This window comes from Microtus pennsylvanicus, chromosome 4, assembly GCF_037038515.1.
Source record: "Microtus pennsylvanicus isolate mMicPen1 chromosome 4, mMicPen1.hap1, whole genome shotgun sequence".
NCBI lineage: Eukaryota > Metazoa > Chordata > Mammalia > Rodentia > Cricetidae > Microtus > Microtus pennsylvanicus.
The window spans coordinates 746940-768841 of record NC_134582.1 but is presented as its reverse complement, the minus strand read 5'-3'; the positions used below and the strand labels follow the sequence as shown (position 1 = coordinate 768841).

Below are 21902 nucleotides of genomic sequence, written 5' to 3'. Positions count from 1 at the left end.
CAATTTAAAGTAATCAAACAACTTGTCAAGATAATAATAATTTTCTTGTTGAATGTTTAGGGATAATATATTTAAAAAACTTGGCCCATGGCCCTTGAAGAATAGGGTATTGTTACCATCACTATTATTGATATTTCTTATTATTTTTTGTTTTGTTTTTTGAGACAGGGTTTCTCTGTTGTTTTGGAGCCTGTCCTGGAATTAGCTCTTGTAGATCAGGCTGGCCTCAAACTCACAGAGATCTGCCTGCCACTACCTCCTGAGAGCTGTAATTAAAGGCATGTACTATCACAGCCTGGTGGTATTTTCTATGTTTTGGCACAAAATTATTCACAGACTTTTTAGATATCAGGAAAAAGGGAAAGATTTTAAATCATAGTTTCTTACACTTCAGGTCATTCCCCAAAAAGGGGGAAGTTTTGTGCCGTCTGATGCCAAGCCTTTGTTTTCTCCAGTAATGAATATTCTGAAAGAACAATAGTCATGATGCAAGAGGAATAAGAAATGATCAGGAAGAAATGACACTTGGGTATAGCTAATCTTAACTAATTTACTGTTAACAAAATATCTTTGAACACCTATATTAAAAGATTTATTTTACCACTAAGGAACCTGTTTGTCACCATGCACAGACACCCATTTAAATGCTTTCTGCTACTTTTAAGTTTAATATCTACTTTGACCCATATTTCCAAAAAAAGGTTATAAGTGATGGGCCTTGAAATAGGGCGATGTATTTCACATGTGGCTTCAGCTGTCAGGCTGGAGAAAGGAGTGCCCCTTCGTGGCTTGTGGTATCAGGGTTTGTAGTTTCTCTCGCACATCAGATATTTTGGTATGTGTCATAAGAGAGAAGATATACGTTGTATTTAGAGAAGGCATCTCTGAATGTTTAGCACGGAGTATGGAGCTAAACTGTCAAGCTGTTGTTGATTTTTAGCTTCAGTTTTGGAAGAGTTTGAGAAGTTTTTTCACATTGTATCACTCAGATTTGCTGTCCCCTTTACTTTTCTATGTCAGTAACAGGTGAGCCTCAGGGGCATTTGAAAACAAAATGGTGAAAGATTTATTGGTTGCCAGAGTAAGGGCTGCTGGGTTCTTTATTTTCTTATGTGTTCCTCATGGTGGAATCCTGAAACATGTTTTGTGTTTTAAAAAGTAATGATTTTTATCTTTGAAGAACATATTGCTGTAATGGGATAGGGTATATAGTCTACATTATTTTGAGATTAGGAAGGGTAGAGTTTTTAATCATAATGGCAAAATTAAACCCATTTGTTATACTTTAAAATATACTTAAAAATGCCTTAAAAAATGCCTTAAAATGTACTTAAAAATCTCCTTTTAAGGAGTCTCATTAGCACCGTAGGTAGTGTGTCAGACTCATAAAAAGTTTCTTTTATACTTTATTCACAACTTAACAAGATCTATAAATACTATATTTTAGAGTTGATCTGTTTAATACTAAAAAAAGAACAAACTTAAAAATACAGAAATTTTAATGTGCATAATAGATCATCGGAATTCTAATATAAAGAAAGATTTGATATATTTAACATTAAAAGGAAATAAACTTAAAGATCAGAGATCCTAATGGGTATAACATTGCCAGAATTTCACGGGAAGCAGCGACACCACACTCTCATCATTAATACTGACTTCTATTCTTCACTAGTAATTCTTTATGGCTGAGGGATCTTCTTTCAGTGCCTTAGATAGATTTCCTAATTCTTCCCTACGGTACACTTGGACTTGGACATTGCCTTCAGGATATCCCCACATGGGGTTGCCATGCACTGTAAAGTCTTCTGGCCTTTCCAAGACCTCCAACACTGTATGCGTCTCATGCTGTAGCACCATAGTTGAATGTTAAGTAATATCTGGGGAGACACGAGACTTTAGGCCGTACAAGGGTGAGTTGTGACCATTGTATATGTATCTAAAAAAACTTCTTTGTGCTTTATCCCTTCTTTCTTTCCATAGTTTTTTAGTCTAGCATTGAGCTAGTTAGAGGCCTTATTCTGGATAAGTGATGCTGTTGGTAAAAAGGACTTTAAATATGTTGGTTAGCTTTAAAATAGGCATTTCTTAATTGCTGATCAAATTAAATAGATAAAATTGGCTGTGCTATTTTCACAATTCATGGTAAAATATATTGAGGTGACTTAGGTGGTGATGTTTCAAAATCATTCTTGGTAGCAAAGTCTATGGTGGAAGTCTTGGAGAACAGATTGTTTACTTTGTATCTGTGGTCTTAGTAATCAGTGAAATACAATATATTTTATTTAAATATCCCCTACCTGCTAGATGGTGACCCACTCCAATATCCTGCCCAACTTTTACTGGTTACCCACTTTGTATGAACCAATCAAATGTCTCTGTAGTACATCTGAATACTTGACCACACAGAAAAACCATTTTCCGGTACCCAACTAAAGGAGAGAGGAGAAAGAGGAACCATAATGCCTGTTTTGGAATATAATTAGCTGGTTAAACAACCACATATTCTATGATATAATAATTCTGCCCCCTTTGATATTTACTGATTATGTTCATGTGTTAGAAAACCCATATTTATAGCAACAATGATGATAGAAATGGTATCTGGGAACCATCCAGAAGTTCAAGAGTAGAATAGGCAAATACACAGGGTTCATCCATGCAGGAGGAAACTGTGTTTCTGAGAAGGGAGAAATCACATGATGCTCATCAACAGATTGGATCTCACTAAGATCACACTGGGGGAAGTAAGCAAACCATAGATGACTTTGGGTGTGGTTCCTGCTCTTGACATTGCATAGACATGCAAAACAGAGAAAAACATGGTTGACTTGCATATAAACAATAACAAAGAAATAAGGCTACAGTAACAAGGAGTTTGAAAGCATGATCACAAAGAATACAAAATCAGGAGTGCCCACCAGAGTCTTTAATGTTCATCGTCGCAGTGATGCTTATATAGATTTCTTATTCATTATTTCTCAAAACTGTGTTATAAAATTTCTTTCAAACATGCCAAATTTCCATGAAAATGGTGAAAAATATTTCATTGCAATATTTTAACAGTTCAAATATATCTACCTAAGGTAAGTATGAAAGTTCCACTCTTATTTGGCCTGAACGCTAGAGAGAAGGAAGCTTCAAGAATATATCCAGCTATCTTATGACCTAAGAACTAGAAAATATTGACTTTACTTAAAAAAAAAGAGAATTAGGAGACCAGATTGGATTTGTAGGAAAGAAAGCAGTTCTCATGCCCTTAGTTGTAACATGGTGTCTGAGCACCCACCTCTGAACATTATGGAACAGCGGAGCAGAAAGGCTTTTGAGGATTGAATATCCCAGCTTTGATATTATTTCATCATCCAGCATATGTGAAAAAGACAGTTAACAGAGTACCAACTAATAGGAGCAGAAGACTTAAGAACATAGCTTGGAGAAGGGTCAAACTGAAGTATATGAAAGAAGTCATGAATGTACACACATGGAAGTCAGGGAAAGGAGGGAGAGAGACAGGGTATGGAGAGAAGGATGAAGCGCAAAAGATGGATCACTGGCATTGGAGAAGCAGGCAGTGGGTTACCTTCCTTGCTCCACCTGCATAGATGCTTTGGTTGGTTGCATCACATGGCTGTGATGTTCATATTTCATTGCACTTATCTCAGATTGAACACTGAGTTGCTTCTCACTGTGTCTCTCTAAAGAGTTCCTTTCATTTTGGGTGGGACAAAGATATACATGTCTTCCTCACCCCCTTTCATAGTCTCTTACCCTTACTCTTTCTCAGATGCCAGCAGCTAAATGGTTCATGTGTGTGTGTTGGCAGTAATAGTGCCTTAGAGATGGGGCCTCCAGAGTTGATAAAATATCTTCTAAAGATAATACTGACCTCTGTAGCAAGTGGGGACAGCATGGGGATTTTTTCCCCCTTAGTGTTGGTGTGATGTGAGGATTCAAAGGTGGAAAGGGGAGAATGTCCTAGATCCAGTTTCCATAAATAGGTTTGCTGATATGAGAAAGTGAACTTATCCATTAACTCATACTCCAAGTCTTTACTAAGAACCTAAAATATTCTAGATAATATTCAGTGATTTGCAAGGTAGAAAACTTTAGCTCTGAATATAGTTTATTTTGGTGTGTAATTCAGAGTTTGTCTTATTTCATTAGGTGGACTTTCAGCTGTCTTTGTAGTCCTTCTTAATATGTTATCACACTTTTATATCAGCATTTATTTTGTTTATTCAGAATTAACAAAGAAGGAAAAATCCCTAAAAATGACTCTCCCTTGTGTAGTACTAACAGGTACAAAGTGATGAAGTTGGAGACTTGGTCTGAAAGGCCAAGGGCATTCTGAATGCCAAAGGACATCTTAAAGCTGGAAAGAGGGCCACTAAGAAAGAATCCCCCATAGCCTCTTGCTACAAAGGTTACTGGAAATGGTTCAGATCTTTGTCTTTATTCTTTTAATTCTCAAAGGTCGAGTAAATCCACAATTCTTTCACTAGTCTTTACTACAGCTACTCCTTACCCAGTCTGAAAGAAACTGAGAACCACAAGAATCTGGAACATGTTTCCTCTTTAGAAACATGTTTAAGTGTTGGAGTGTTGGGTTATGTGGGTGCTGGTATGAGATAGGGACAAAGCCTCATGAGTGAGTAAGAGTTAGTACACTTCAATCTTTGGTACCTATCAGCATCGCCATGGAACACATTCAGCTGCCAGGTCAGGGCTACCTAAGACTGCCTAGATTTCATCAAATGTCAGAAGCTACAGAGAGTAGGTCATTTTTCTCTGTAGAATTAGTCCACCCATAGATCACCATTACAGGAGTTTACCCAAAGACTAGTTAGAATGCTAACTGGAAGCAGAATTATGGTTTGCATTTTATAAAATAAAAACATTGAATTTTGAATGTACAAACAAGGAATCAAACAAGCAAGAAAACATGTAACTGAAGAAAGTAGGGAAAATGAAACTCTTGGCTCCAGGGCTGGCTTGAGAGACTCTTCTAAGGACTTTCTTTGAGTTGATGCTGGCAGTGGGGATATCATTTAGAACTAATAAGAAACAACTTGGTTTGTAAACTGTATTTTTTTGTTGCTGGCCTTTGTTTCTGTTTGACTTTATAGGGAGTGATGATTAAAAATAGGTCGACCTGTCCCTTTCTTCATGAAAATGGTGGGAAACTACTTCTGAAGACATTAAAGATTTTGAAACTGTTAACAATTTTAAGACCATCAAGTCAATACTTCTGGGGTCAATGCAAAATGAGTCCCTGAGGTAACATCTCCTGTACTTACTTTAGAATAGTTTTAATTAAGTAACTCTGCTGATGTGACTGCTGGCACTTCCCCAGAGAGATTATTCACAATTCAATAAATCTTAATGTGAGAAAATTTCTCATTACTGCAACTATTTAGCCAACTCACATCTTTAAAAGTATGGTCTTTTTCATAATTTGCCCGGAGACAAATGTTCATGTCCCATAGGTTTTGGGCATAGAAGGTGTCTAGAGAAAGATCCATCAACCATAGGATATATGTGTAGGAGAGATCATGTCTAAGCAAAGATCATGTCCCATAGGAGGGTGTCAAGGGTGCCCATGTTAAATAGGGGAGGTATATAGGAAGATGTCCAGGGAAAAGGTGATACCATGCCATTTTATATTTATTATCACTTGAAATAGATATAGGTGACATGATTGTGGAATACAGTGGAGTGAAGATGGTGGTCAGTAAGGATAAAGTGTGTGCATGCGTTCTGTTCTAATGTTCAACTTAACTATCAGACTGCTGATGAAGGTTCAAGTTTTTATTCTAGATGACTGGTTCCCAATACTAACTAGTGCCATTTCTTAGGTTTAGAATGAAATTTATTCTGCTACCATAATTGGCATTTCAGAATGCCTTAGTGAAAATGTGTGTCTGTGTATATGTTCCATGAATATGGTATAATTTTCTTTTTTAATTGATATAGGTTTTTTTTCTCATGCAATATATCCTGACTACAGCTTCCCCTCCCTCCACTGCTCCTTCACCTCCCCTTCCCCAAGATCCATTCCCCGGCTCCAGTTTTTCTTCAGAAGGAAAGAAAACTCCAAGAGACAGCAACCAAACACACTAAAAAAATGATACAGTAAGAGAAGGCAAAAGCCCTCCTATTAAGGCTGGTCAAGACAACCCAATAGAATAAAAAGAGTCTCAAGAGCAGGCAAAAGGGTCAGATACACAGCCACTTCCACTGTTAGAAGTCACACAAAAACACCAAACTAACAACTGCAGCATATGTGCAGAGTACCTGGTGGAGACTCATCTAGGTCCTGTTCTTGCTGCTTCTGTCCATGAGCCCATGTGAGCCCTGCTTAGTTGATTCAATGACTCATGTTCTCCTGGTGACCTCCAAGCCCTCTGCTTCCTACAATCTTTCCTCCCCCTCTTCCACAGGATTCCCTGATCTCTAAGAGGAAAGACCCAATGGAGACCTCCAATTTAGACTCTTGGTGCAGAATGTCTGGTTGTGGAGCTCTGCATCCACTCTTACCACTCTTGTCTGCTGCTGGAGGAAGCCTCTCTCATGATGACAACAGGACAAGGCACCAGTCTATGAATATATGAGCATATCATTAGGAATCATTTATAGTGATTTTTTTTTGGTGAGGGAAGGCAATTGTGTTTGGTTCTAATCTAGGTCTCTGGGCTATGCAGTCTCAGTTCCTGACCATGCAGGCAGTGTAGGGCAAGGGATCTCTTCCTGGTGTGGGTAGGCCTCAAGTTAAACCAGACATTGTCTGGCTACTCCACAAGCTCTTTACCACCATTATCCCATCACATCTTGCAGACAGGATGTTGAACGTTTTGTGGCCAGGTTGGAGTCCGGGTTCCTTTTTTGCTAGGCTGCCAAGCACCTTCTCACACCAAAGAGACTAGAACATAGGGATGAATGCTCCATGCAGGTAGCAGCTCAACCGTTCTATGTCCAGTGAGGTATAAAGATGTTCTCTTCAGCAATGGGGACCCCACTGTTAATTTTTAAAGAGTGACTCTCTATCCTAGCATCAGTCTGGGTTATTTGGAAATGTCCATGGGACCCTCTCAGCCTATACCTGGGCTGAATGCAACCCAGTCCCATCACTGAAAGGCTTGCCTGGTTACAAAAGATGACCAGTTCAGTTTTCATGTTCTCCATTACTAGGAGTTCTCAACAGCAGCGTCTTCATGGATTTCAGGAAGTTTCCACTGCACTAGATTCCAGGAAATTTTTAATCATATTTTCAATTAATTCCATGACTGGATAGAGTATGTTTATTTTTCTTTATAAGCTGTATGCTATAATTGATAACATATTATTTTTACATGAGTAACAGCAAAAAATTCCATTATTATTTCTGATATGGAACTTGGTCATGTTTGTTTATTTACCAAGAGGCTGTTCATTAGCTTATGACATTAGATTTCTCAGATTATCCCTTCACTATCTATTCCTATGTGTGTGGGGCTGGGGATCAAACTTTGGGCATCACACATGCTAGGCAAGCCCTCTACCACTCTTCTGTATACCCAGTTTCTTTGTATTATCTTTCAAAATACATAGTTATGGATAGTTAAATAAGTGAAATTTTTCTTTTTTTTTTTCTTGTTTTTTCGAGACAGGGTTTCTCTGTGGCTTTGGAGCCTGTCCTGGAACTAGCTCTTGTAGACCAGGCTGGTCTCGAACTCACAGAGATCCGCCTGCCTCTGCCTCCTGAGTGCTGGGATTAAAGGCGTGCGCGAGATATATATAAGAAATAGAAGCTCCATTTAAATAAGTGAAATTTTAAATGGAGCTTCTATTTCTTATATATATATATTAGAATTCTTTCATAAAATAAGAATTTAATCAGATAGAAATATGTTCAACTACTAGTAATGCATTTCCTTGAACTGATTCAATATTTGGATTCTCATTTTTTTAAATTAATTTGCTTATTTGTTTATTTTACATTTTGGCTACAGTTTCCCTTCTTTCCTCTCCTCCCAGCCCCTCCAACCCCCTCTGTTCCCACCCCCAAATCCACTCATTCTCCATTTCTGTTTAGGAAAGGGCAGATCTCCCATGAATAGCAACAAAGCATGACATATCTATTGCAGTATGTCTAAGACCCTCCCCATGTATTAAGGCTGGACAAGGAAACCAGGTGTGAGGAGTAGGTTCCCAAAAGCCAGGAAAAGAGTGAGAGACAGTCCCTGTTCTCACTGTTAGGAGTCCCACAAAAGAATCAAGCTACACAATTGTTAACATACATGCAGAGGGCCTAGGTCAGACTCATGCAGGCTTCCTGGTGGTTGGTTCAGTCTCTGTGAGCCCCAATGAACACGGGTTAGTTGTCTACTGGAAAGGGGTGCATTTTTAGGGTCAAGTAAAACCCTAGTGCAAGGGAATGTCCCAGAAATCCACGAAAAACACCCCAGCTTAGACTCCTAGCTTTAGCAAATATATAGCCTGAAATGGCCATCTCCTGTGACCAGATTTGTGTCCCACCAAATTGTCATTAGAGTAGTGTTATCCAGCATCTGGTGGATGCAGACCCACAGTCAAACATTAGGCAGATTTAGGGGAATACAGCAGAAGAGGAAGAGAAAGAATTGTAGAAGCCAGAGGGATCAAGGATATCACATGAATTCTTATCTTTAATGTAGCCTGACTTTCACATAGTGAAAATAACAGAATGTTTAAAAATTAGACCAAAGGGAAAATTATAACCTTGTTTCCAATGACATTATTAAATAGAATTACAATTTATTGAATGTATTGAATAAATGATAAAATTAATTTATTACTTATGTACATACCTTTTAAATGCATTGAAAATTATGTGTGTGTGTGTGTGTGTGTGTGTGTGTGTGTATCTGTGAAGAAACTAGCAAATGTCTTTATTGTGAGCTATAACCTCAAGAAAGGCTACATATACAACTCAAAATCTTAACAGCTAGGTAAACATTTCCCATGGGGGATTGTGTTAAGTAGCATTCATCATGGCTTAGGGAAGTAAGAAAATGAGTAAGATTTTTTCTGGTTTGATAGGAACCTTGGGCTGGGAATCTAGTATGTTTTGGATGGGTAGAGATAGGCACAATAGGGAAGAGAAGCTCTATATAGAAGACACATCTTATGAAACATCACTGATCAGGGAAATAGGCTTTGGATATAAAGAACACACCATGTCAGAGACTGTGGGATAGGTTGGGAAGCACAAATTTTAGCTATCGGATTTCACCTAGCATCTAGAAAACCTTTCATATATGGAAGTCACATGTTAGCCACAGTTTGCAACAGTATGTGGAATGGTTGGGTTGAGAAAGCAAAAAGATGGCATAGGTAAAGCCGGTCAACTTAAACAGGACAAGCGCAGCCTGCAAGGCATATCCACAGAACAGTCTGTGCCATAGCTTACTCAATTTACTTCTGTTACCAACAAAGAAAGCTTCTATATTCAATTCCACCTCGCTTTCCTCCCTGCCTCCTTTCCATAAATATTTATCAAGTACTGTAGGCTGTGTTAGACAGCACACATACAGTAGTAAAAACATTTGGGTCCCTAATCTCAGATCTGAATTACAGCCCAATCTAAAGCTTGCTTGATGTGGGTGCCCTAAACAGACAGGAGATGCTATGAGCAGAGAGCTGGCACTGTACACATGCATTGATGGAATGGAGCAATGGACAGGGAAAGGGGAGACATCGGGGGAGGCAGTGATGACAAGACAGTTGAATTGTCTCATGAAGAAAGTTTAGAACTTATGGAAATGAAGAATAACCAAGCTATTACAAAATGTTTTCTTGCTAGATTTAAATCATGCTTTAATGACAGAAAAGCAACCAGCTCTATTTTGTTTAGAGATAACTGGATTCTTAGTAGAGTCCTTGTAAAAGTTAGTTCAAGATGAACCGGAAGGGTAAAGAAATGGCATAGTGTGCTATCAGTAGTAGATCTAGATTATGAATGGAAGGTATTGTGGAAAATCACTAATGTGGGTTTAATCCATCATAGTTGATCTACTAGTAAATAGCCTACTGGAGTGTAGAGAGAAAAATCTTAGGAAGAAGACAGCTTCTGCAATTGCAAGTCAAAAGGAGAGGTATCAAAAGGAACCAACCTGGCTTGCATCTTACGTTTGAATTTCCAGCTTTCAAAATTCTGAAAATGAAATGTCTGCTGTTTAAGCCACCCATTCTGTGGTACTTTGTTATGGCAACTCCTCAGAGGCTTCCTTTGTCCATGATAACTGATCTTCATTGTCATTTCTATTGGATTTGAAACCACCTAGGAACACTTCTGCATGTGTCTGTAAGAGTATCTCCTGAGAGGTTTAATGAAAGACTATCTAGAAAGTGGCTAGCACCATCTCTAGCTGGGTGCTTGGACTAAATAAAACAGTACACCAAGTATTAGTCTCTTTCTTCATTCTACTTTGAAACTACAAATGCAGTGTGAACAGCCACCTCACACACCAGTCACCACACCTTCTTTGCCATGATGGACTTTATCTTGAACCATGAGCCAAAATAAGTCTTCTTTTGTTCATAGCAATAAGAACATAATACATTGCTCATGCTGTTTTCAAATGCTATCAATTTTTTCTATTTCCTTTATATACGTCCTTGCTGGGGACATGTTATGTACTTAGAAGACATGCAACAAAATAATAGAAAGATATGACACCTCTTTGGTATTTGGGTATTTCTAAGGGCTTCTTTATCCACTTACTCTCTCTTTATCCACTAAAAATTTTTTACCATCTGTGTCACCATTTCTCTCTCTCTCTCTCTCTCTCTCTCTCTCTCTCTCTCTCTCTCTCTCTCTCACGTTTTGAAATATTCTCTGCATTTACTTTAGAGTTTTGGTCAGATATTTTCAAACATTCTGCTGGCCTTGTTACTATTTGTACCTTTTGGCGTTGTAACTCTTCCCAGTTGGATGGTCTTTTTGCTTTTCGTTAAGTTGTACCTTCATCAACTGTGACACTTTGGCTTTGCCTTTCAGCCATAAGGGGTTTTATTTTAAGCATAGAACATTTTAGATCTATGCTTAGGGTTTCTTTTGGAATTTTTACCTTTTAAACTAGAACTTATGTATATATCTTAAAAACCAGCATATTTGCATTTTAGTATAGTTTCCATTTATTAGTTATGCAAAATTTCCAGAGAACATTTTAACTTCTCTTTCTGTTCAGAACGGCTTTTAGTTATCTGAACAGGCGATTACTTCAAAGCATACAATTTATGTGTCTTTTCCATTCCCCAGCACAATGTAAAATTCAATACATTTTAAAATTTTTATTCTTATAGATTAAGTACCCATTTAGAAGAGCAACATGAGTGTACTAAGATATTTTTCAGAGAAGAGATTCAAGTCAGAATGTGGATAATTTAGCTACCTGCTGGTCTCTAAGTGTTTAATTTTTCTGCCTGACTGGTTTTGTTCAGTATTTCCCTTTATTCTTTTGTTTGGGTCAGGTTATTGATAGAATGACATGGGGGATTAGTTTCTACCATATAAAATTTGACTTTTGTAGCAGTTGCTGTTTAGAGCTGAGGTAAAATGTCAGTAGGTGACAGTGTAACTACTTTTTAAAACATTCTTATTTTAATAGATTATCCTTTTTCCCATTCTGAATCAGATGTATCACTTCTGTTAGCATTGTCCCTTGCTTCTTGTTAGTTCTGTTAGTCTTGTTAGACGGGTATTTGTATTGAAAAGTTGTGATTTTCTATTAGCACTCAGATACAGAGAGTGGTTGAAGCTTCATTAAGGAACAGCAAGCTTTTGAGAAATTCAGAATGATTGGGGTTATGAAGAGAAAATGGAAACATTTTGGAAGCAAGAGATTTGAAAAATCATATGTTAAGGAAGAGGACTGGGTTCTAGTTGGTCCAGATTTTATCTCTCTGTATTGAGTTACCTCACCCTCTATGTTATAGACTCTGGAAATGTCTTTTTATTTATTACACTAGGTCTATATTCAAATATAAAATAACATATTCCTTTATTCAGAGAAAATTACAAATCTTGCAATATATTTGCAGTATCTCCAGTTCCAGTATAGATACCTTAAATACCACTTAGCTACTGCTAGCTGGTCATTCATCATGGGGAATTTCCTGTGTGTGAGTGAACTGGTAATGATGGATAATTAATGAATAAAGATTCCTAGCGGTCCCTTAAGCATGGTTACCCATAATTTTTCACAAAAGTAAAAACAAACCTACAGAGGGAGAACAAATCTCAAACTAAAACAAAAATGCAGCAAAATCAAAGAGGAAATAAGTATTTATGAAAATGGGAATAAGTAAAGATTATCATTGTGGTAACATGTCAATTATCAAAGGCATCTTGGATATCAAAATGATGTCATTTTATGTATAGTTCCTTCCTTTGGCTAATGAGAGGGTAACTCATTTAAGCTTATTTTCAGAGATAATAAAAATGACATAATCATGACAAATGAGGAGCTCCTTCGGTGTTTGCACTAGGTACATGATGTCTGGCCCTATGTGTAGAACAATTCACTGTTGAAGTGTGGGCCTGTTGGTCTATTAGAGACACTGCCAGGAAGAGCTCACATGTTAGTGCCCTTCTTTGAAAAGGAAGCTGTTACTTCTCTGGAACACTGACCATATCATGACTCAACAGGATATACTAAACTCTGACAGAAAAGCTGCAGAGGAAGAATGGGAAGGTAAAAGCCACAGCTTCAAGGCCAGCGCAGGGGCCTCAGAAACTCACATGTGATGTTATCAGGAGGAACATAGGATTGGAAGATTTCAGCAGACTGAACTGTCTGCACAAAGACATGATCGAGTAACGATTGTGAACACATGATTGCTCTTAAAAACTTAATATCTGTGATTACAAACTATGGACAGTGTGGAAAGAGATGGAGCAGAGATGTCTGGAGTCCAACTGTACTTGAAGTACTCTCTGATGTGTGAGATACCAAAATCTCAGCAGAGATGACTGAGATCAAATTTATAGTTGGGAAGAAATTTCCTTTCATGGGAAAATTTGGTTATAAGTTTTCCACCTCAGCACAAAAGCTAGAGTAACTGTGTTCTAAAGTAGGAACAAGCTGAATTGGTTACTATTACACTGCTCAGTCCAAAATATCTGAGGGATATTTTCACCTAAGGGAGAAAGAGACTATTTTATTTATTGTTTTAAGTTGTGTCTTAAAAAGCTTGCTCTGCTGTACAAATGCATTCAAGTGTACTTCCCACTTTCTCTTCTATAAGGTTCAGTGTGACTGGCTTTATGTTGAAGTTTTTGATCCATTTTGGACTTAAGTTTTGTGCATGGTGATAGATATGGGTCTATTTTCATTCTTCTATATGTTGATAACCAGTTATGCCAGCACCATTTGTTAAATATGCTTTCTTTTTATCTGTTTGGTATTTTTTTGCTTCTTTGTCAAAAATCAGGTGTTCTAGGGAGTGTGGATTAATATCCAGGTCTTCTGTTCAGTTCCACTGGTCCTCCTGTCTGTTCTTATGCCAGTACCAGGCTGTTTTCAGTACTGTAGCTCTGTAGTAGAGTTTAAATCAGGGATTATGATACCTCCAGATATTTTTATTGCACAGGATTGTTTTGACTATCCTGTTTTGTTTTATTTTGTTTTTTTCTTTTCCATATGAAGTTGAGTACTGTTGTTTTGAGATCTGTGAAGAATTTTGCTGGGATTTTGATAGTATTGAATCTATAGATTGGTTTTGGTAAGATTGCCATCTTTACTACGTTACTTCTGCCTACCCAAGAGCATGGGAGATCTTTCCACTTTCTGGTGTTGTCTTCAATTTCTTTCTTCAAAGATTTAAAGTTCTTGTCATACAAGTCTTCCACTTGTTTGGTTAATGTTACTCCGAGATATTTTATGCTATTTGTGGATATTGTGAAGGGTGATGTTTCTCTGATTTCTTCCCCAGCCTTTTTATCATCTCTGTACAGGAGAGCTACTGTTTTTTTTATTTTTATTTTTTAAATATTTATTTATTTGTTATGTATACAATATTCTGTCTGTGTGTATATCTGCAGGCCAGAAGAGGACACTGACCTCATTACAGATGGTTGTGAGTTACCATGTGGTTGCTGGGAATTGAACTCAGGACCTTTGGAAGAGCAGGCAATGCTCTTAATCACTGAGCCATCTCTCCAGCCCCTGTTCTTTTTTTTTTTTTTTGAGTTAATCTTGTATCCTGCTACATTGCTGAAAGTGTTTATGAGTTGTAGAAGTTCCTTGGTAGAAATATTGTGATCGCTTATGTGAACTGTCATATCACCAGCAAACAGGAGACCACTTCCTAAATATAACCACAACAGCGCAGACAGTGAGAGAAACAATAAATAAATGGGACCTTATGAAACTGAAAAGCTTTTGTAAAGAAAAGGTCACAGTCAACAAGACAAAATGACAACCTACAGAATAGGAAAAGATCTTTACTAACCCCACATCAGACAGAAGTCTGATCTCCAAAGTATACAAAGAACTTAAGAAATTGGTCATCAAAAGAACAAATAATCCAATAAAAAGTGGAGTACAGACCTAAACTGAGAACTCTCAACAGAGAAATCTAAAATGGCTGAAAGACACTTAAGGAAATGTTTAGCATCCTTAGGTCATCAGAGAAATGCACATCAAAACAACTCTGAGATTCCATCTTACACCTGTAAGAATGACCAAGATCAAAAACACTAATGACAATTTATACTGGAGAGGTTGTGGGGAAAAGGGAACAATTCTGCATTGCTGGAGGGAATGTAAGCTGGTACAACCCCTTTGGATATTAGTGTGGTGATTTTTCAGAAAATTAGGAAACAACCTTCCTCAAAACCCACTTTTGGGTATATATCCAAAGGGTGCTCAATCGTGCCACAAGAACATGTGCTCAACTTTGTTCACAGCAGCATTGTTTGTCATAGCCAGAACCTAGAAACAACCTAAATGTCCCTCGACTGAAAAATGAATAAGGAAAATGTGCTAATTTTCACAATGCAGTACTATACAGCAGAAAAAAAACGACATCTTGAATTTTGCAGGCAAATGGATGGAGCTAGAAAACATCATTTTGAGTGAGTTAACCCAGACACAGAAAGACAATTATCACATTCACTTATTCATAGCCTATAAACTACAATCCCAGAGAACTTAGACAACAATGAGGACACTAAGAGAGACTTACATAGATTTAATCTACATGGTAAGTAGAAAAAGACAAGATCTCCTGAGTAAATTGGGAACATGGGGACCTTGGGGGAGGGTTGAGGGGGGAGGGAGGAACCAGGGAGGGGAGCAGAGAAAAATGTAAAGCTCAATAAAAATTAATAAAAAGAGAAATTACTACGTTTACAATTTTATTAATTGGGATTTAAAAAAAGCTTGGTCAGTTGTAGTGAGAAAAGAATGGTGACTGTCATGTTATCATGATAGCAGAAGGAGCATGCCGGGGAGGCCATTAACATCACTGTAGATAAGGAAGCAGAAAACTTCCTAAGACCAGGGGCTGGGCTCTAACCTGCAAAAGCCTGGCCTTAGTGCACTAGTTTTACCAAGCAAAGATGTCACAGACTTTGAAAATGGTGCCACCAGCAGGGGACCAATCCCTTAAAACACAACTGTGAGGGCAATGTTTATTATTTAGAACTTAGTACTCCCCATGACCTACAGCCCACAAAGGTATGTAGTCATCTCTCTTAATATACATTTTAATAGTTCCATTTAAAAGTAATAGCAATTTTTTACTAGCCTAAAATTTTTATAATCTCTTTAAAAACTTTTTGTTAATTATTTGTGGATTTCACAATCAAACATTCCCATCCCATTCATCTTCTTATTCCTTCATGTCCACTCTTTGTCCTTGCAGCTTCCCCCACTCCCGACACAAGAAATAAAATCAAATTTAAAAGTAAAAAACATCTTGTCATGGAAGTTGTGGAGTGTCCCAGTGGGTTACACAGTATGCACTTTAGTCCTTATATCTTTACTTGCAAGTGTTCATTGCAATGAGTCATTGGTTTCTTTCAAAGCCTCTGGCTTCTGTTGCGGGAGGTCCTTCCGCTCCTCCAGCCAATAGCCGCTGAGATACCAGCCCATTGGGGCATGGTCTCTCTCCCTTTAAAAAAAAAAGCGGCCACTTCCCTTCTTGCGCTCTCTTTGCTTCCTGCTCCGTTTCAGGTGACTAGACTCCTTCCTGATTGCACAGAGGGCTGTTGTCTGGGACGGTTATCTCTAAGTTTTTTCCCCTTTAAATAAACACCACCCTATTAATCATAATTCCAAACTGGTATGGCATTGTTTGTGACTTACGCCTACAGGCTTCTGTTACACCCTTGATACTGCCCCTCACTGGAACTCATTTTTGGATATGCTATTGTTGTCCTGTGTTTGAGATTCTGCAGCTTTGGATCTGCAGGACAGGCCCCTTCATAAACTCAACAGTTCATAGATAGGGTGGATATTGGGGTGGGCCAACTGATAGCCTGGTTCTGGGCCTGGGTTGTAGCTGTCTTGGTCATCCTCACCACTAGGGTGACCTCTCCAGCATTGCCCCAGCTAGCTCACCCAATGTCAGTTAGCTCATCCAGTGTAGCAGGGGCAAAGCCAGTTCTCTTGGTCTCATACCCTCAGGGGCCAGCTCTCTGGCACTCACACCACTAGGGCCATCTCTACTCTGTTGCTGAGGTAAGGAGCAGAGTTCATACTGAGTGCTGCAGTAGGTGAGAGGAAATGACAGCTGTCCTGCTCCCATGCCACAGAGGCCAGCTCTCGTGCCTGCTTTGGGTGGTTAGCGGGGAGGGCATGGTTATGGGGTGGGGCAGGGTTAGCTCTCCTGCTCTCACACCCTCAGAGCTATTCACACACATCTTCCTGCCAACAGGGTCATTGTTACTATTCTTCCTAGGTGACTTGTGGCCTGCTTTCCCCAGTGCTGTGGCTGTGAGGGTCAGTGCCAACTCTCTCACTCTTATGACTGTGAGGTCAGCTCTCCTGCCTAGCTCAGTTTATGAGGGGTGAGGGGCAAGGAGGGAGGTATCTCTTTCTCACCCATGCTCCTGCATGGCAGGCAAATGAGGAGTCCTCATCAACTATGTTATGCTGCCCAAGCGAAGTGTAAGGTGTAGTCGTTTCTTAATGCTAATAACATCTAGTTTGATTTCAATAGTTCTTTTAAGCCTTAACAGTTACAAAATGCTTCAGAAGTCTGAAGTTTAACGTCTTTTCTGAGAACCAAGGCAAACTCTTAACTATAAGCCCCTACAAAATAAGAAGGAATGCTATATACTTCCAGTACTCAATGATATAGAGTAAGCATTGTCACTTCAATGGGAGAAAAGAAGATTAAAAAGAAAGATTGAAATCCAGTAGGCTAAGCAACAAACATTGTTGGTCCTTGTCTGACATCTGGGGTATAGTTTGTCATGACATGCAGCTCCATTTAGTACCTGCAGCTTTCATTTGCAAACGTCATACTTTCCTTAGGCTTCTCCTTTGCACACAGGTCTATCAAGAATTCCCTGAAGGGAATTGCTCAGTTTCATATTGCCTGTACTCCCAAGATTACTTTAAAAATTATTGTGCAAAATGGATGATGGGTCTAGGAAAAATCATATTGAGTGAGATAACTCAGACTCAGAAAGATAAGTATAATATGTATTCACTCATAAGTGGCTTTTAGAGATAAAGCAAAGATAAACCAGGCTGCAGGCCACAACTCTAAAGAAACTAGACAACAAAGGGGACCCTAAGATCTATGCATACATAGATCTGCAAGAGAGATCTACATAGGATGGTGAAAAAGACAAGCTCTCCTGAACAAATTGCGAACGTTGGGGTTACTGGCAACAGTAAAAGGGGAGAGGGGAGGAAGTCAGGAGAGCAGAGAGAATGTATAGTTCAATTAAAGCAATAAAAAAAGGAAAAAAATCATGATACTGTATCTCTCACATTCTTTATGCTTACAAAACCACGTGGACGGTGAAATTTCTTATTCCAGTTTGAGAAGTAACAGAGCACCCTTACAACATGGCGGTATCAGTGTCTGAGTGCTTGCGTTGCTGGACTCAAGACCTATTTCCATATCAGCCTTTTCTAGCAGGGTACATTGGAGGCTCTTTCTTTACAGGCACCAATACTTTCAAAGAAAATACTTTTGAATGAGTTTGTATTTTGACTCCCTAGAGTCTTCAGTGGGTGGGCACTCATCCTCAAAAAGCCCCTTCATTCACATATTCTAGTGTAAAGCCTGTGGGTCCTCTTTTGTAGTGTTAGCCTTTAGCAATAAAAGCACTTTCTTGAAATTTCTTTGCCAGAAACATTTTCCTTTTTTTGGTTAGATAAGACATTTCCCACATCCCAGTGTTCTGCTTTTTGCTAATAGTTCTCATCATCCCTGCTAAAGGTAGCTAGCTATCATTAACCATGCCCCAGGCTAAGGTGCTGTCTTGAAATTTTCTCCACCGGATTCTTCAATATATTACTCTTAAGTTCAGATTCATTAAAAATTTTAGGAAACAGACAAAATATAGACACATTCTTTACCTGATTGTGAGATGAGTGACTTCCTGTCCAGTTCTCAGTAATGTCTTTGTTCCCATCAAGAACCTGTGAACACTGTGTTTCTGTCTGTGTTTTTTATAGTGTTCTGAGCTTCTGAACTTCCACTAGAATTGCCAGTTGAACTCTGCTCACAGCATTATTTAGAGTCTCTGGTTCCCATTTCAAACTTTTCCAAATTCCTCCCTGAAAATGGTGAGAACACCTTGATGAGTTAAGTAATTTTACTTTATAAATAACATAAACATCACTTTTGGTGTCAAATCTATAGGGGACATTTTGTGGAAAGTAGAGGGTTGTAAATGTGAAAAATAAACATACTACTGATACATCTTGTAGCAGAATGAATGGGAAAAAATGTGATAGCTCTTATGAGCTATATAAAACATAATATTCAGAGTTTTTGTTTGTTTGGTTTTGATTTTATTTTCTAGTCTCAGGTTTGGGTTTATGGAAAGAATGAAAAACAAAGTAGATGGAGGTTGGGAAATTCATCGCCTTATAGTAAGAAATCGTCTATTTTGAAACAATTTAATTTAAAAGATCTTCATTCAACATTTCGAATTGTTCTATAAACTACTCGTTACTATTAATAGTATGAACCAGTCGTGATAAACAAGGTTTTCAGTTAGACTAAATTATCTGAATTCTGCAGCAAAGAACAATAAAAATGAAAATACACTTTGCCTGGTGTTATTTATTTCAGAGAGGTAATATTCATTCTCTTGTAGCTTCTATTTATCCTTAAAACAGATAATCTTCTTGCTTTGAGCTCCTTCAGAATTTATCTATCAGTTCTTTTTTCTTTGATAGTAGCCATTGATGGTAGTAGGCTTGTCTACCTTTCCCATGATCCTTTAAGTACTGTGGTGTAAATGAAATACTTTGTCTTATGTAATAGTTCCCAGTTCAAAACATCTTCAAAATATTTTAATACACACTTTTCAGCAGTATACCAGAATTTTTGTCCTATATTTGTGCATAGACCTTAAACAGCTGTATGAAATGTCTGAATTGTCTGGGTTTCTTCACTGTTCTTCCTTATCCTGAGCATTGTTAAAAGAGGGAAACCATAGTCAGATTTTGTTTATCCTTAAAAAATGAACCCGCAACTCAGCTGAGACAATGTCCAGCACTTACACGATCCAGCAGGTGAAACCACAGCTGTCCAGTATTTTCTAGATAAAATTTTAAAATTGACATTTTATTTGACATTTCTCTAATTTTTCATCTTAATTCTGTCTTCTAGAGCAATTATATTATTTTCAAGTCCTCCTTCATATTACTATTTGTTTGACCCAGGCAGGGGTTCGATTATCTCTAGTTCCTCTACTTGCTTCATGCATAAATCAGTATACAGGAATATTGAAAAGAATCACCATCCGGCCAATACATTCAGTGTGAGAAGTTCAAACTCTGTTATTCCAGTCTTTCCAGTCAACTACCTGTTCATACTGGGAGATTCTAAAGTCCAGATGCTATATCTTTAGCTTTATTCCAAGCCAACACTCATTCTTCTGCTTAGGGTAATTGTTCTTATATTGACTCCTTTATATACTCACAGAACACTTTGTGTTAATTCTCTGTTTAATTTCATGGCGATTTGGTAGTTTCTAGGCACTGTGACAAGGGGACCACATCTGTTTTATTATCCAGTTCATCTTTTTATCTTCTTTAATCCCTGTAATACATTACTCCTTTATTAAATAATTTATGTATTTATTTGCATTTGTTGCACAGGGATTAAACCAAGGCCCCATGAATGGAGGTAAGTGCTCTAATAAGCTGCAAGTCCAACCCTATTTTTAAACACTTAATTAGTGATTTCAGTGACCCTTTGTAGTCTCGTTCATGGTAAGGATAATTATTATTCATCTTTATAGCCCATAAATCTGCCTGACTCTGCCTCCTGAGTGCTGGGATTAAAGGCATGTGCCACCACTGCCCAGCTATATAATAGACCTTTAAAGGTCTCATTCCTTGAGATGAACTCATTGAAGTACTGATGACTAAATGCTATGACATTTGTGAGCCAGCCTTGGATAAGTAGTTATGTACTTTGGTACTTGGTTTGCCTCAAAACAGTGCAGATGGCATCCAACATTGCTTTGGTTCAGCAGTCTCAGCACCTAACTCAGTTTCAAGGTTTGAATCAGCAAACTATTGGTTCTCAATTCTTTCTTTCTTTTCAAGACAGGGTTTCTCTGTAGCTCTGGAGCCTGTCCTGGAACTAGCTCTTGTAGATCTCCCTGCCTTTGCCTCCTGAGTGCTGGGATTAAAGGCATGTATCACCATTGACCGACAGGTTCTCATTCTTATATTATTTGGTTTATCAGTACTGTGACCAAAATACTTAATAGTATCAACTTAAGAAAAGAAAGGTTAACTTTGACTCAGTTTCACATCATCATAATGGGGAACACATGGCGGTGTGGTTCTACTCATAGAAGTGGAAACATGTGGTAGAGTTCTTAACACAGCTATATACTGGAAAGCAAAAGCGACACGGTTGGAATCACCTCCAGAGCTTGACCCCCATAGTTACCTACTCCTTCAGCCAGGTCCCATCTTCCAAAGATTCGATAGTCTTCTTAATTGTACCAGTTCCTGGGAACCAAACACTCTAATTATTAGTTTATTGGGGACATTTCCGATTTAAACTCTCTTCTGAGTGAATTGAAGTTGCTCATATCTTTCATTACTGTTTTCATATTATTTCAAGCAATTTGATGCTTTTCAATGACTTTGGTTTTCATAAAGTGTTATAAGTATAAAGCTATATTCATACTTTTGGAATATATGATGATGAAAATAACACTCTGCCTTGCTAAAAATGCCAGCAACTATATGAGAGGAATGGCTTAGCAACATCACCAGGAATTAAATAAATATATGTTAAACAATCTGAGAGTGGGGAGTTGTTTGCTGAACAACAGGCTTTGGAGAAGTTAAGTGGAAGAGATAGTACATGACTCCACAGACAGCAGGGGAATGCAGTGTTGTGTGGAGCAGAACCTGAGTACTCAGAGGTAAAACAAGTGTATGAGTGATTCGTAAGACAATTTGAGTTTAATCATGGGGTAGAGATGGGTAATTCAGCAAAACCAGGCCTGAGAACTCATGATTCTTTCTTTAGGACTGACAGTGGTGCTAAGAAGTTTAAATCTAATTCTAAACATTCTAGGACCACTTAGAATTTCAAACTGGGAGAGGAAAAGCATGGATTTCTTTTCCAAAAATGCTTTGGCTGTATTTCAGGGATTAACAGAAATGAGGCATGCATAGAGAGAATGGTGGCATAACTGAAGGACCACATAGCTG

General features: G+C 38.1%; 1 protein-coding gene across 4 annotated transcripts in view; it reads left to right on the top strand.

Annotated features, from left to right (window-relative positions):
- Positions 1–21902, top strand: part of Cd226 (CD226 molecule) — a 96914-nt gene that overhangs the window by 17025 nt on the left and 57987 nt on the right. The gene's annotated exons all lie outside the window — the stretch shown is intronic.